The sequence below is a fragment of the Narcine bancroftii genome, chromosome 6 (genome assembly GCF_036971445.1).
Source record: "Narcine bancroftii isolate sNarBan1 chromosome 6, sNarBan1.hap1, whole genome shotgun sequence".
NCBI lineage: Eukaryota > Metazoa > Chordata > Chondrichthyes > Torpediniformes > Narcinidae > Narcine > Narcine bancroftii.
In genome coordinates this window covers 77,112,370-77,125,641 of record NC_091474.1, presented here as the reverse complement: position 1 = coordinate 77,125,641, position 13,272 = coordinate 77,112,370, and positions in this window count along the sequence as shown.

Here is a 13,272-nt window from a genome sequence, read left to right as displayed (position 1 = left end):
GCAGACATTTTCGGCCCATGAGCCTGTGCTGCTCAATTGACCCTCAACCCTGTGCATTTCGAAAGATGAGAGGAAATTGGAGACCTTAGAGGAAACCCACAGAATGTACAAACTCCTTACAGATAGCGACAGATTCGAATCCTGGTCTTGATTGCTGGCGCTGTAATAGTGTTGCGCTAACCGCTATGTGCTGTCCCATATACACATGCATACGCGTGTGTGTGTGTACATGTGTGTGCGTTGGCGCGCGCGTGTGTACGTGCGTGCATGTGCACATATGTATATGTCTTTGTTTCACTATATCTGTTCCTTACAATCCTATGCCATAACTCCTGCATGAATTCAACCTACGTCGAGTATTATCCAATCGGTTGTCGACTTCTCAATCCCTTATGGTTTGGCTCCCCTTCAGAATACAAGAGTAAAATAGTCTATGAAATATCTTGGCAATCTTGGTTTTATGAAATGCCTAGGGTTACATTTTCCAGCATCCTTTCTTTTATAAAGGAGTCTGCAATTTTTGCCATGTTTAATGTCAAGATTATTTTAAGAGGAGAAACTTGGAAAATCTTCCACCGCCCTGGGCCTTGAGTTTTATTTTGAAAAAGAAATCTCATTCAGTGACCACTCATTCACTGCCTTGACTCACTCTGAGCAGATTTAATGATGCCACCTGGGACCACAGCAGGAGTGACACCAAGCCGAATCTCCAGCCATGAATATATTACAGCTTCTGAAACTGTGTGCACTCCCAGAGCTCCATGCCATCATTAATAGGAACAGAAGTAGGGAATTTAAATTGGGCCACTTTTAAAGGGGCAGGTACTATTATTGACAATGAGATGGGGTTGACGAAGAAAATCGAGACGCAACTTTACCATTTACATTTACTTTCAATTATTATACTGGGTGACAAAAATTTTGCTTCCTGTTTTTGGGGTGTACTTTATGGATTTTGGAATGCTGATCATGAAAATTACCTTAAAATGTTCCTCTCACATACCCTTTTCTTAGATATATCCTTTGTTGGTGATTTCCTGTCATATTTTAAGCCTACTTCAAGCATCCAAAACCATAAAGTGCAACATGTCGTTGAAAATTCATTTTCTGCATTCGCACTTGGACATCTTCCCTGCTGATCCTGGCAAAGTCAGTTTCACCAGGACATTGCGAACATGGAAAAGCCGCAACAAGGCAACTAGAATCCATCAATGCCGGCCGACTATTGTTGGACACTGACACGAAAGGCATCAGATGCTGAGTACAAACGAAAATCAACAGGAAAACGTATTTTAGGTCAGTTGAACTAACGCAATCTGTCAGCATCATCAATCAAAGTTAATTTAATGTTTCTCCAACTTCCTACATGATACAGCAAATCTGAAATTATCTTTGTGTTCACCTTGAAGGTGTCTATCATAATCCACAAATTCTTTTCAGGAAGAAAACCTTTTGAAAATAAACTGCTGTCCAGTGTTATTGGCAACCGACGTTCATGCTCGCTCACCCTTTTTTATTTAAGCTGCTTTGACCTTTGAACCCCATTGAAAGGATGGAACCTGCATCTATGAGGTGAGATGTGCTTAAATGCAACTTAGCAAATCCCATATTGCTTCATCCATTTTTTGATTAAATTGAAATTGCTGCTTATTTCTAATGAAAATCTTGTTGCCGATCTCCCTCTGAGAGGAAAAGGCTGGGGAGAACATTCTCGACAGTCTAATGACAGGCAGCGGTTGCCTTTAACTGCTTAATCTGCAACAATGCTCTAATTCTCTCAAAAGCAGCTTAAAATATTTGTCCCTGTTTAAAATGCGCAGGGGAAGATGAGAATAATCTTCAAAATCGGTCCTTGGTTTCAATGAAGAATTCCGTAGTCTGGTGATTTCCCAGCACCACAGAGATCCTGATCCTTTCATCAGAGCATAAGAAATAGGGGCAGGAGGCAGCCATCCGGCCCATCAAGCCTGCTCCGTCATTCAATGAGATCATGGCCTACCTGCCCCAGATCCTTTAATTCCCCTACTATGTAAATATCGATCCAAACTTGTCTTAAATATATTTACTGAGGTAGCCTCCACTGCTTCAATGTGCAATGAATTCCATAGATTCACTACCCTCTGGGAAAAGGAAAAAAATAATTTCCTTTGAATCAAGGTGGAGTAGGCTGCAGCTTGGTTTCAGCTGAGTGCTTGCAGTAATTAGCTGTGCTCTGCATTTTGTCAGCCTGTCAGTCATGTCAGCCTCAGACGTGACATTGCAAGTGCAGAAAGGCATTGCCACAGCAAGTGAGACTATGATAATGAGCATCAGGGTGGAAAGCGACCATGGCTGCTGGTGGAAAGCGGATACTGAGCTTTTGATTCACTCAGTGGAGACCCAACCTCACATCCTGTTCCACAGGAGCCTGCAGAAGTGACCAGGTGTTAATGGGGCAGTGGGGGAGAATAAATGATATCAGTCAATGTTCCTGTTCAATACTTACAGACAAATTTCACTGCGAAACCCATTTGTCCACACACCAATACAAAGCTACTTTAATTACAAAGCAGAGTGTTGTCAAACCTTTATTTACCACATGTGCTCCACAGTATTAATGAATAACTCAGCTCCTGACTTCACCAAAACCTGTTCCACCATTCACGACAGGAATGTGATGGATGGATGGATGGATGTCTAGAACTCAATCTATCTTCACAAATTGACACTATCCAGGCCAAGTCATCCACTGACTCCATATACTGTCAACTCTCCGAGGGTGCAATGAGAAATTATTTAAAACTGAGGTTAAACTATAACAATAGAACACAGAACAGAAATCTACAGCATTGGACAGGCCCTTTGGCCCACAGTGTTGTACCAATCAAATAATCTACTCTAACAACTGCCTAGAATTTCCCTTCTGCATCATCCTCCATTTTTCACAGTTCTGTGTACGTATCTAATAGTCTCTTAAAAGATCCTATTGTCCCTGCACCCACCACTCTCTGTGTAAAAAACCTATCTCTGACATTCCCCCTGTTCTTTCTCCCATTACACCTTAAATCTATGCCCCCTGGTGTTAACCATTTCAGTTTTGGAGTAAAAGCCTCTGGCCATCCACACGAATAATGCCTCTCATCATCTTGTATGGCTTTATGAGATCACCCTGTACTGACAATAATCACACCAGCAGTGCGAGTATAAGACAGCTTTAATAAACTTATATGTACACTAAGAGATCTTGTCTCTCTGCAAGACAAACCTGGAAGGCGAGACTGGAGCTCTGGACTGCTTTATATACAAGGTCAGCGGGATGACCCCTGGTGACCTAGTGGTGTAATTACATATCAGCACATTCACCCCCTTTTAAAAAATTGTTATTTCCCCCCCGTCCTCCTTCCCTCGTTTGTAAGTTCATGTCCAAAATTTTCCGTTGCCTTCTGGACCTCCTCGGTAGTGGTATAGGGGTGGGGAGTGAGGTCTGCCTTTCGGCCTTTCTTGGTGGAGGTGTGGGAGTGGGAAATACTAGATGGTCATGTGACCGTGTGGGCTGGGGATCCTCTTGTATGGGATTAGGTCCTGCCGTCAAGTCTAGGGTGGTGATATTTTGTGGGGCGGGCGTACCCAGGGTCCTTATTTCCGGGGTGGGTGGTATAGTCCCCTGGGGTGACTCGATGGACGACTGTTCTAGTGACTGCTGCTGCGCTCCTTGTTGATCCGTAGACATCTGTGTTTCCTCCACGTTGTTCACATGTCCGGCCGGCGCGAGATCTCTGGTGGCCACCGAGTCTTCTCTTCCATCTGGGAATGTGACGAAGGCGTACTGAGGGTTCGCGTGCCTCAAGTCCACTTGATCCACCTGCGAGCCCGCTTTGTGGGGTCTGCAGTGCTTCCGGAGGAGAACAGGTCCTGGTATCATCATCCATTTAGGCAGTACTGTGCCCGTCGTGGCTTTCCTTGTGAAAGAAAAGATACGGTCATGTGGGGTCATGTTAGTGGCCGTACACAACAAAGAACGTATAGAGTGTAGGGCTTCTGGCAACACTTCTTGCCATCTAGTACAGGCAGGTCTTTTGCTTTTAAAGTCAAGAGGCCCATTTTCCAGATAATGGCATTTTCCCTTTCGACTTGTCCATTCCCCCTGAGATTGTAACCTGTAGTGCAGCTGGTACAATCCCTCTCTCGTGCAGGTACGGCTGTACTTCTGCACTCATGAATGCAGCACCCCTGTCTGTGTGTATGTAGTTCAGGTACCCAAATAGGCTGAAGATGGATAGGAGGCATTTTATAACAGTGGCTGCTGATACATCAGAACACGGGATTGCGAAGGGAAAATGGGAATATTCATCTATTACGTTTAGGAAATGGACATTTCTATTATTGGACGGGAGTGGGCCTTTAAAATCGAGGCTGAGGCACTCAAAGGTTTGGTAGCTTTTATCAGGGTGGCTTTGTCTGGCCGGTAAAATTGCGGTTTGCATTCCGCACAGATGGGTCAGCTCTTGTTCACTGACCTCACTTCCTCTACCGAAAATGGGAGGTTTTGGGTTTTAACGAAGTGAAACAGTCTAGCGACCCTTGGGTGGCCCAGCTCTTTGTGCAAGTTCTGCAACTGGGATGTGGAGTTAAGGATGGCACAAGTGCCTCTGGACAGCGCGTCTAGGGGCTCATTGAGTTTCCCGTGGCGGTATAGAATGTTGTAGTTAAATGTAGACAATTCTATCCGCCAGCACAGGATTTTGTCATTCTTAATTCTCCACCTGTTCTGGTTATCGAACATAAAACCCACAGACTGTTGGTCCGTGACAGGGGTGAAGTGTTTGCACGCTAGATAATGTCGCCAGTGCCTTACTGCTTCCACAATGGCTAGGACCTCCTTCTCTACTGCTGAGCATCTTACTTCTGACCCCTGTAGGGTTCGCGAGAAAAAGGCCACTGGTTGTCTGTCTTGGTTTAGGGTGGCTGCCAGAGCCACATCGGATGCATCCGTTTCTACTTGAAACGGGATTGACTCATCTATGAACTGCATGGTAGCTTTAGCAATATGGTCCCTAATGTCCCTAAATGCTCTGGTGGCTGCTGGGCACAGTGGGAAAACTGAGGCTTTTATAAGTGGGTGGGGCCTATCGGCATAGTTGGGGACCCTTTGGGCGTAGTAAGCGAACAGCCCTAAACACCTTTTTAGTACTTTCAGTGTGTGTGGCACTGGGAGGTCTCGGAGAGGGCGCATACGGGCTGGATCTGGGCTGATTTCTCCGTTCTGCATTATATAGCCAAGGATTGGCAACTTCCTGGCGCTAAAGACGCATTTGTCCCTGTTGTACGTTAGGTTCCTTTCCTCAGCTGCCTGGAAGAAGCGTTTTAAATTCGTGTCATGATCCTCCTGAGTGTGGCCACAGATTGTCACGTTGTCTAAGTAGGGGAACACTGCTTTCAGTTGGAACTCATCTACTATTCGGTCCATTTCTCTCTGAAACAGGGACATTCCATTGGTGACACCGAAGGGAAGTCGCAGAAATTGATATAGCCTGTCGTCTGCCTCATATGCCGTGTAAATGCAATCACTGTTTCTAATGGGCATTTGGTGGTATGCTGCCTTCAGATCTATGGTGGAGAACACCTTATACTGTGCAATATTGTTGATCATGTCTGCTATGCATGGCAAGGGGTAGGCATCTAGTTGTGTAAATTTGTTGATTGTCTGGCTGTAATCCACTACATGCGCAGTTTTTCTCCTGACTTTACTACAACCACCTGGGCTCTCCAGGGGCTGGTGCTCTGCTCTATGATGCCCTCCTGTAGTAGCCTGTGGACCTCTGTCCTAATGAAGGCTCTATCCCTCGGGCTGTACCTCCTGCTCTTTGTGGCTATTGGTGTGCATTCTGGGGTCAGGTGTGTGAACAGCAGAGGGGGTTCTATGTTCAGGACAGACAGGCTGCAGTATTGTTTCTTCGTTATATGGTTATATGGTAAGGTGTAGTGGGGGGTGAGGCCCATTGTGCACTATTGTAATGCTTTCTAACTGGCACTGAAAATCTAACCCCAATAGTACCGGGTGTAATGGAGGATTAAAACCATGTACTCAGATGCTTTTTGCTTATGTGGAACTGACGACACTGGGTCCACACGCAGGTCACCTTACTTTCAGAACTAGCAGATGTAATTAAACTCAGCCATGGGGACTTATCTGAAGATACACTTTGAAATGGAATTCCACCGTGAGGCCCAGGGAAAGCAGTTGTCAAATACGACACTCTGAAATTGACGTATTGGTCACAACCTGTCTTGCTCAAGAAGTTTTAATGAGTCCTTGTATCTACGAGATAAACCAGGATATCATAGCATCCTGCTCCATAATAATTAATCTTCTAAATTGTAGAATAGTATGCTCAGCTTTGATTTTGACTGACAAATGTTAGAGGGAGTGGGTGCATGATTAATTGTTTTTGGGGTATAAAAGTCTGTGGTCCTGCTGCTGAAGTTTAGACTCTCCGAGGGGTGGGAACACCCCTTGTCAAGAAGGAAGAACAGCCAGAGTCCGAGCAACGTCCCGGTCGGGGGAGGTGGAGAAGCTGCTACCAGCGCCCTGACAACCTACTACAAGTGTGCAGTTGTTGCCTCGCTTCGGCAGTTGGGACCAGTCCAAGCGTTGATAAGTATAGTTGGGAAGGGCTTGCATATTGTAGTGTGAAATCAGCTTTTGAATTAGTAATAAACATTTGTATAAACTGAACTGCTCTCGGTGTGTGTGTCTATTTTCTTTCGGTAGCTAAAACACTGTGACCAATCTAAAATGAACAAAATGAGAGGTATAAGTTTACCCAAGACAATTGGCGCTGCGAGCAGGGTTGGTCTCAAGATGTTTCGCCGAAAGAAAGAGGTGAGCCCTGAGCAGTTCTTGATTCCTGGATGGACTTCCAAAGACGATGGGTTTGGCATGTTGGCCAATACCCTGTCTTTGTTGGGACCACCCATTAGTTGGGATGAGAAGTTAGACTCATCAAGTGCACCTCTGGGAGAGCGGGTTGCCACTCTCCTTCGAGAAAGTAAATTTCCTGATAAAAAGGGAATGCTGACGAATGGTTTTTGGTTGCTGGCCACAGCATTACGCCACTCCGTTCAGCGTGAAGCAGAATTAATTCAAAGAGAAGTAGAATCTCAGTGCAAAAGAAAGCAATTAGAGGAGGAGCTAGAAGTCCTGCGACAATGCTGTTCCATGATGAGCGAGATTGTTCGTACCAGTCAGGACAGAGCCAAAGAATGGGAAGATAAGCATGTCCAAATGATTTGCCGTAATATTAAACTCCGGCAGCAGCTCTGTGCAGATAAGGAAAGGCATGGAGTAGAACCCGATCCATATCGTATTCATGCCATGATAAGGAATGGTGACGATCCTGATGTAATTGAGGATTGGGATGGGAATATCTGGAATGACAATGGTAATAATGCAGATACTCCTCAGCATGTGTCTAACATACTACCCTCTCCATCTGCTGTTCATGCCCGCCCTATAAGGCAGCAGATTTCCCAAACAGACAGAAGGGGGGATGATGTAAGGGTAGAGATGGAAGGGATAGATACCCCGGTTTCCCATGTGGACCCAGGGGAAAATACCCAAACCCCTGCTTATGCTCTATGGCCTACTCCCTCTGTTGGATGGCCTCCACCTCCTCCCCTAGACTGGGTGGAGGACCCTGTGAGCCAAAGTGGGAACAGGGGTCGGAAGGAGTCAATGATCCGTGATTTCTCTGTAAAAGAGCTGGCTGCCATTGGAGATCGATTTAGGCAAAAAGCAGGGGAACATCATCCCCAGCTGCTGAGTCCTCCTGGCCCAGCTGTGCTTTCTGCTCCCACTGCTGCTTCTATCGAGCTGGCTTCTCCTGCTCCAGTTACTCATGATGAGGTAAAACAATGGGTTAAACAGGCTCTTAAAGATAACAATAGCATGTGGTCCTGGAAGCCCCCGAACCCTTCTGAAGCCTGAAGGTGTGGGCAGGATTCCCGTGTCTACTCCATCGAGACACGGCGCACACACGGGGATCCGCGGCCCTACATACCGTTAACAATCCACTGGGGTGGGGGTAATGATCGCCAATACTTGGCTTTGGTCGACACCGGTGCAGAGCACTCGGTGATTCCTGGTAATCCAGACCTCTGGACTGGACCGGCCTTTCGAATAGAGGGGTTGGGAGGAGCGGTCACCCTGGCAAAGGAAATAAAAGTCTGTGCCATGGTGGGTGATAGCCCTTCCCCTGTCTGGTTACATGCCCTGGTGGCTGCTACTGACGAGTGTATCCTGGGTATTAATATGTTGGCCGGTATGGCCCTTAATACTAGCCAAGGGGGATTTGAATTTGGAATTCGAACTATTACAAAAAAACTAGTAGTGGGTCAGGCTAAGTGGGATCCTGTGATGGTGCCAGCCCCCATGAAACCAGTGTGCATTCCACAATATCATCTCCCTGGGGGGCAGGAAGAGATTACTGCCACCATCGATGCTCTGCAAGAAGAAGGGGTAGTGAGGCCCGCAACGTCGCCCTTTAATAGCCCTGTTTGGCCGGTCCAGAAGCCGGACGGCTCCTGGAGAATGACAGTTGATTATCGTTTTTTGAACAAACATGCCCCACCACTTGCTTCAGCAGTTCCGGACATTGTCACTCTTATTGAAAACATTGCTACTGGGAACTCAGGAACATGGTATGCTGTCATTGATCTCGCTAAGGCCTTCTTCAGTATTCTTATAGCTGAGGACTCACAGGATCAGTTCGCCTTTACCTGGAAGGGGCGCCAGTATACCTTCACCCACCTTCCAGTATCGCCTTCCCTCTCAATTCACCATTATATTGATGATGTGGCCTCCTGGAGCCTCTGGCAGAAACAAGAGGGTCGCCGAGTCCCACTAGGATTCTGGTCACGTACCATGCCTGAGGCTGCCACTCGTTATTCTGTTTTTGAACAACAGTTACTAGCCTGTTACTGGGCCCTGCTAGAGACTGAAAGAATGACAGGTGATGCAGATGTTCAATTGCGACCTGCACTTCCTATAATGAATTGGGTCCTGGCTAATGATGCTAATCTAAAGATCCGGCGGGCTCAGCATTCTTCTATTGTTAAATGGAAGTGGTATATTCAGAGTCGTGCGACCAGAGGGCCTGAAGGGGTGGGCCGCATACACGAACAGGTGGCTTACCATCCTAGGTCAGGAACTCAGTTATCGGAGGAGGGGGATGGTGACTCCAGTCAGTATGCTGAGTTGAAGGCAGTCACTTTACCACTAGATCCCCATGATCACCCTCTTCGCCTGTTTACTGATTCCTGGGCTTTGGCTAATGGACTTGTGGTATGGATGCCTGATTTGCAAAAGAACAACTGGATGATACATGACCGCCCAGTATGGGGCAAAGAGTTGTGGCAGCTGTTGTGGGATGCTTCCCACCATCGTGAGATAGCCGTTTATCACGTTGATGCCCATACCAATATGGCGACTAACATGGCTCAACATAATGCAGTAGCAGATCAGCTTGCCACTATCAGCTGTGCTGATACCGTCCCCCTGGCTCGATGGGCACATGAACAGAGTGGTCATTTGGGGGAGAAGGGATCAGCTATGTGGTCCCGTACACATGCTTTATCCATCCATAAGGATGATGTCCGCATGGTCATATGTACATGCCCAGAATGTCAGCTTGTGAAGTTCCATACCGTTCCACCTGGTCCGCATGGCCGAATAAAACGTGGTGCTCACTCAGCTGCGGTCTGGCAAATTGATTACATAGGCCCCATGCTAGACTGCATGGGTAAATATTACGTCCTAGTAATGGTTGACACCTTTTCGGGCCTGGTTTTTACTTTTCCCACCAAGACGGCTGACCAAGCTAGCACTATCCAAGGACAAAACCATTTGATTTATCGTTATGATGTTCCAGAGGAGATTCACTCTGATAATGGCTCGCACTTCTCCGGGAAAGCAATCTGTGATTGGGCAAATGACAACGGTATTTTATGGGTCCACCATATTCCTTATTACCCGCAGGCTGCCGGGTTAGTTGAACAAATGAACGGCTTACTGAAGGAACAAATTCATTTGTTAACATCACTGGGGACCCAGAAGGGATGGTGCCATGTGCTGCAGCAGGCAGTCGACAATTTGAATCATCGCCCTTTAAAAGGAGGTACACCTTTCCACCGACTTCTTCACGCTCCTGAATTACAGCCTATTCCAGAGGAATAACAGTCAATGCCCCCCATCCCCGAACTAGAGAATGTTGGACAAAAGGTATGGGTGGCACCACCAGGTAGTGGCCCTCCTGTAAAAGGGGAAATAGTGACACCTGCCCAGGGTAACACTCGGTGGGTAGCTATTGAGGGACAGGATGATTTAGTCTGTTTAAACACTGAACGCTTATGGTATCGTGAGTGACATGTGTCAGGCTTCTTTGTTCCAGGTTCTCCATTTTACACTCCTGGTGATCTGGCTTAACAGCTGCTTTGATGCCAGCAATTGGATTTGTAATGTCGAGGACGTTCCAAGGGAGTTCCCAGTGGGAAACACGGTCCGATGCATTACACCAAGGAAGTCCTCGGTCACCAGCCTCAAGTGCAGCTTATATAAATATGTTATTGTTCAGCATGTTTCAAAATCTGTTCGTGAGCTCCAGTATCTGGGTATTGTGGCCAACAAGGATAATTTGAGCCTTGGTTGGAATCCTTTCTCATGGCTAACTGCTACATTTGGGGGAGTGGGCCACAATATCCTCCGTTGGTTGCTCGCGTCATTGCTTATCTTTGTAATTGTTGTTTTGATTTCTCTTTTTTCGCTCCCTCTGTACTCAAATACTGGTTAGGCCTCGCAAATGACAGATTGTGACCAAGGGGTGGAATGTAATGGAGGATTAAAACCATGTACTCAGATGCTTTTTGCTTATGTGGAACTGACGACACTGGGTCCACACGCAGGTCACCTTACTTTCAGAACTAGCAGATGTAATTAAACTCAGCCATGGGGACTTATCTGAAGATACACTTTGAAATGGAATTCCACCGTGAGGCCCAGGGAAAGCAGTTGTCAAATACGACACTCTGAAATTGACGTATTGGTCACAACCTGTCTTGCTCAAGAAGTTTTAATGAGTCCTTGTATCTACGAGATAAACCAGGATATCATAGCATCCTGCTCCATAATAATTAATCTTCTAAATTGTAGAATAGTATGCTCAGCTTTGATTTTGACTGACAAATGTTAGAGGGAGTGGGTGCATGATTAATTGTTTTTGGGGTATAAAAGTCTGTGGTCCTGCTGCTGAAGTTTAGACTCTCCGAGGGGTGGGAACACCCCTTGTCAAGAAGGAAGAACAGCCAGAGTCCGAGCAACGTCCCGGTCGGGGGAGGTGGAGAAGCTGCTACCAGCGCCCTGACAACCTACTACAAGTGTGCAGTTGTTGCCTCGCTTCGGCAGTTGGGACCAGTCCAAGCGTTGATAAGTATAGTTGGGAAGGGCTTGCATATTGTAGTGTGAAATCAGCTTTTGAATTAGTAATAAACATTTGTATAAACTGAACTGCTCTCGGTGTGTGTGTCTATTTTCTTTCGGTAGCTAAAACACTGTGACCAATCTAAAATGAACAAAATGAGAGGTATAAGTTTACCCAAGACACCGGGGCACAGAGGTGAGGGAGTACTAGTAATTTGAACCCTTCGTATTTTGTGCCCTGGATTTCTAGTGTAACCCTGCAAAATTGTTTTACCTCAGCCGCAAGGCTGCTGGCTGCTAACAGGATCTGGTGCTCACTCAGGCACATGGGGAGGGTAAGGCGGTTGACTAACCCTTGGTCAATAAAACTTTCATTGCTTCCACTATCTATTAAGCAATTTACCCTCACATCATTAATTTTGATGCACACAGTGGCGTCAAATAAATTGTGTGGACTCGCCTGATTCATGCGTAGGGAAGCAAGTCTGGCGTGTCCTTCCATCTGATAGTACTCGGCGTCATATTAATCTCCTGAAGACTGTGTCCTCTGCTTTGTAGCATTTGTCCAAGATGGCCGGCTGCACATGCATTCTTCTTCTTCTGTTTGCCTGTGGAGAAAGAAGTGCTTTCCCGCCTCTCATTAGCATGAGAATGGGCCTTGGCTGTGGCCTTGGAGTTTCTGCAGACTTTTGCATAATGCCCACATTTTCCATAGTTGGAACAGACATTTTCTCTGGCAGGGCAGAGGACTCTGGGGTGCTTTCTTTGTCCACAGAAAAAGCACTTGGGACCCTCAAGGTGTGCTGCTGCTGTGAATTCCTGTGAGGCAGCATACTTTTCTTTTCGTGGGGCTATAAAGTCCAGCAGTGTGACATTTGTCCCAGCCCAGGGACCTGTGAGTACTCCTCCAATACTTTCCTGGTGCTTTCTAAAGCTTCTGCAATAGTCTCTGCCTCATCTAGCCCCACCATTCCTTTCTCCAGCAATCGATGTCTTGTCTCAGTGGACCGTATGCGCACAACAATTCTGTCCCTAATAAGGACCTCCGCATACTCCTGAGCTGATGCTGCTTTAAAGTTGCAGCCTCTCGCCAGGTCTTTCAGAGAAAGTATAAAGTCTCTGGCAGACTCCCCTACTTGTTGTGACCTGGTCATGAGTCTGACCGGGAGTGGAGTTCACTATGCCCCTTACTTTAATGCCTCTGTAAAATGCTCATTGCCTCTTGGTAGGACCTGGCATCCTGTATAAGGGAGTAAGGGTGGTCTCCCAGTTGGGCTAACAGCAGCATTAATAGCTCTTTATCCGCTGCCTCAGCACCCTCCACGTAATTCAGAAAGCATCTCTGCTAGCGGCCGAAGAGCGTGCCAGCTCGGGATTTCTGGAGTTGAGCTCCAGCCTGTCTGGTCGCAGCACATGGCTAAGCTGCAGTCTCTGGTCATTAGGTGTAGCAAAGGTGGATCCTGGGGTACTGGGAGCTGCTGGTAGAGCCTCTGTGGGACTTGTGTCTGCTGGAGGAGTAACCTGGGTGCTTGGGACTGTTGGCTGAGTTTCTGGCTTTGGGACATTTGCAGTGGGCTTAAGAGGGATCCCAGCAGTAGCGTCAAGTCTCCGTGGTACTGGGGAAATTGCTGCTGGGGGAATGATGGTAGCAGTATCTGCTTTCCTTGGCTCTGGAGTGGTTGGGAATTCTGCACATACGTGGCGATCGGGAGCATGACTTGTGGAGATCCTTCTACCTGCACTTGTAGTGGCCCCTTTCTGATCGGACCGGGGTTTAGGGTTGGCGGCGCCTGTACCGCTGAACCCACGGGCAGGCAGGG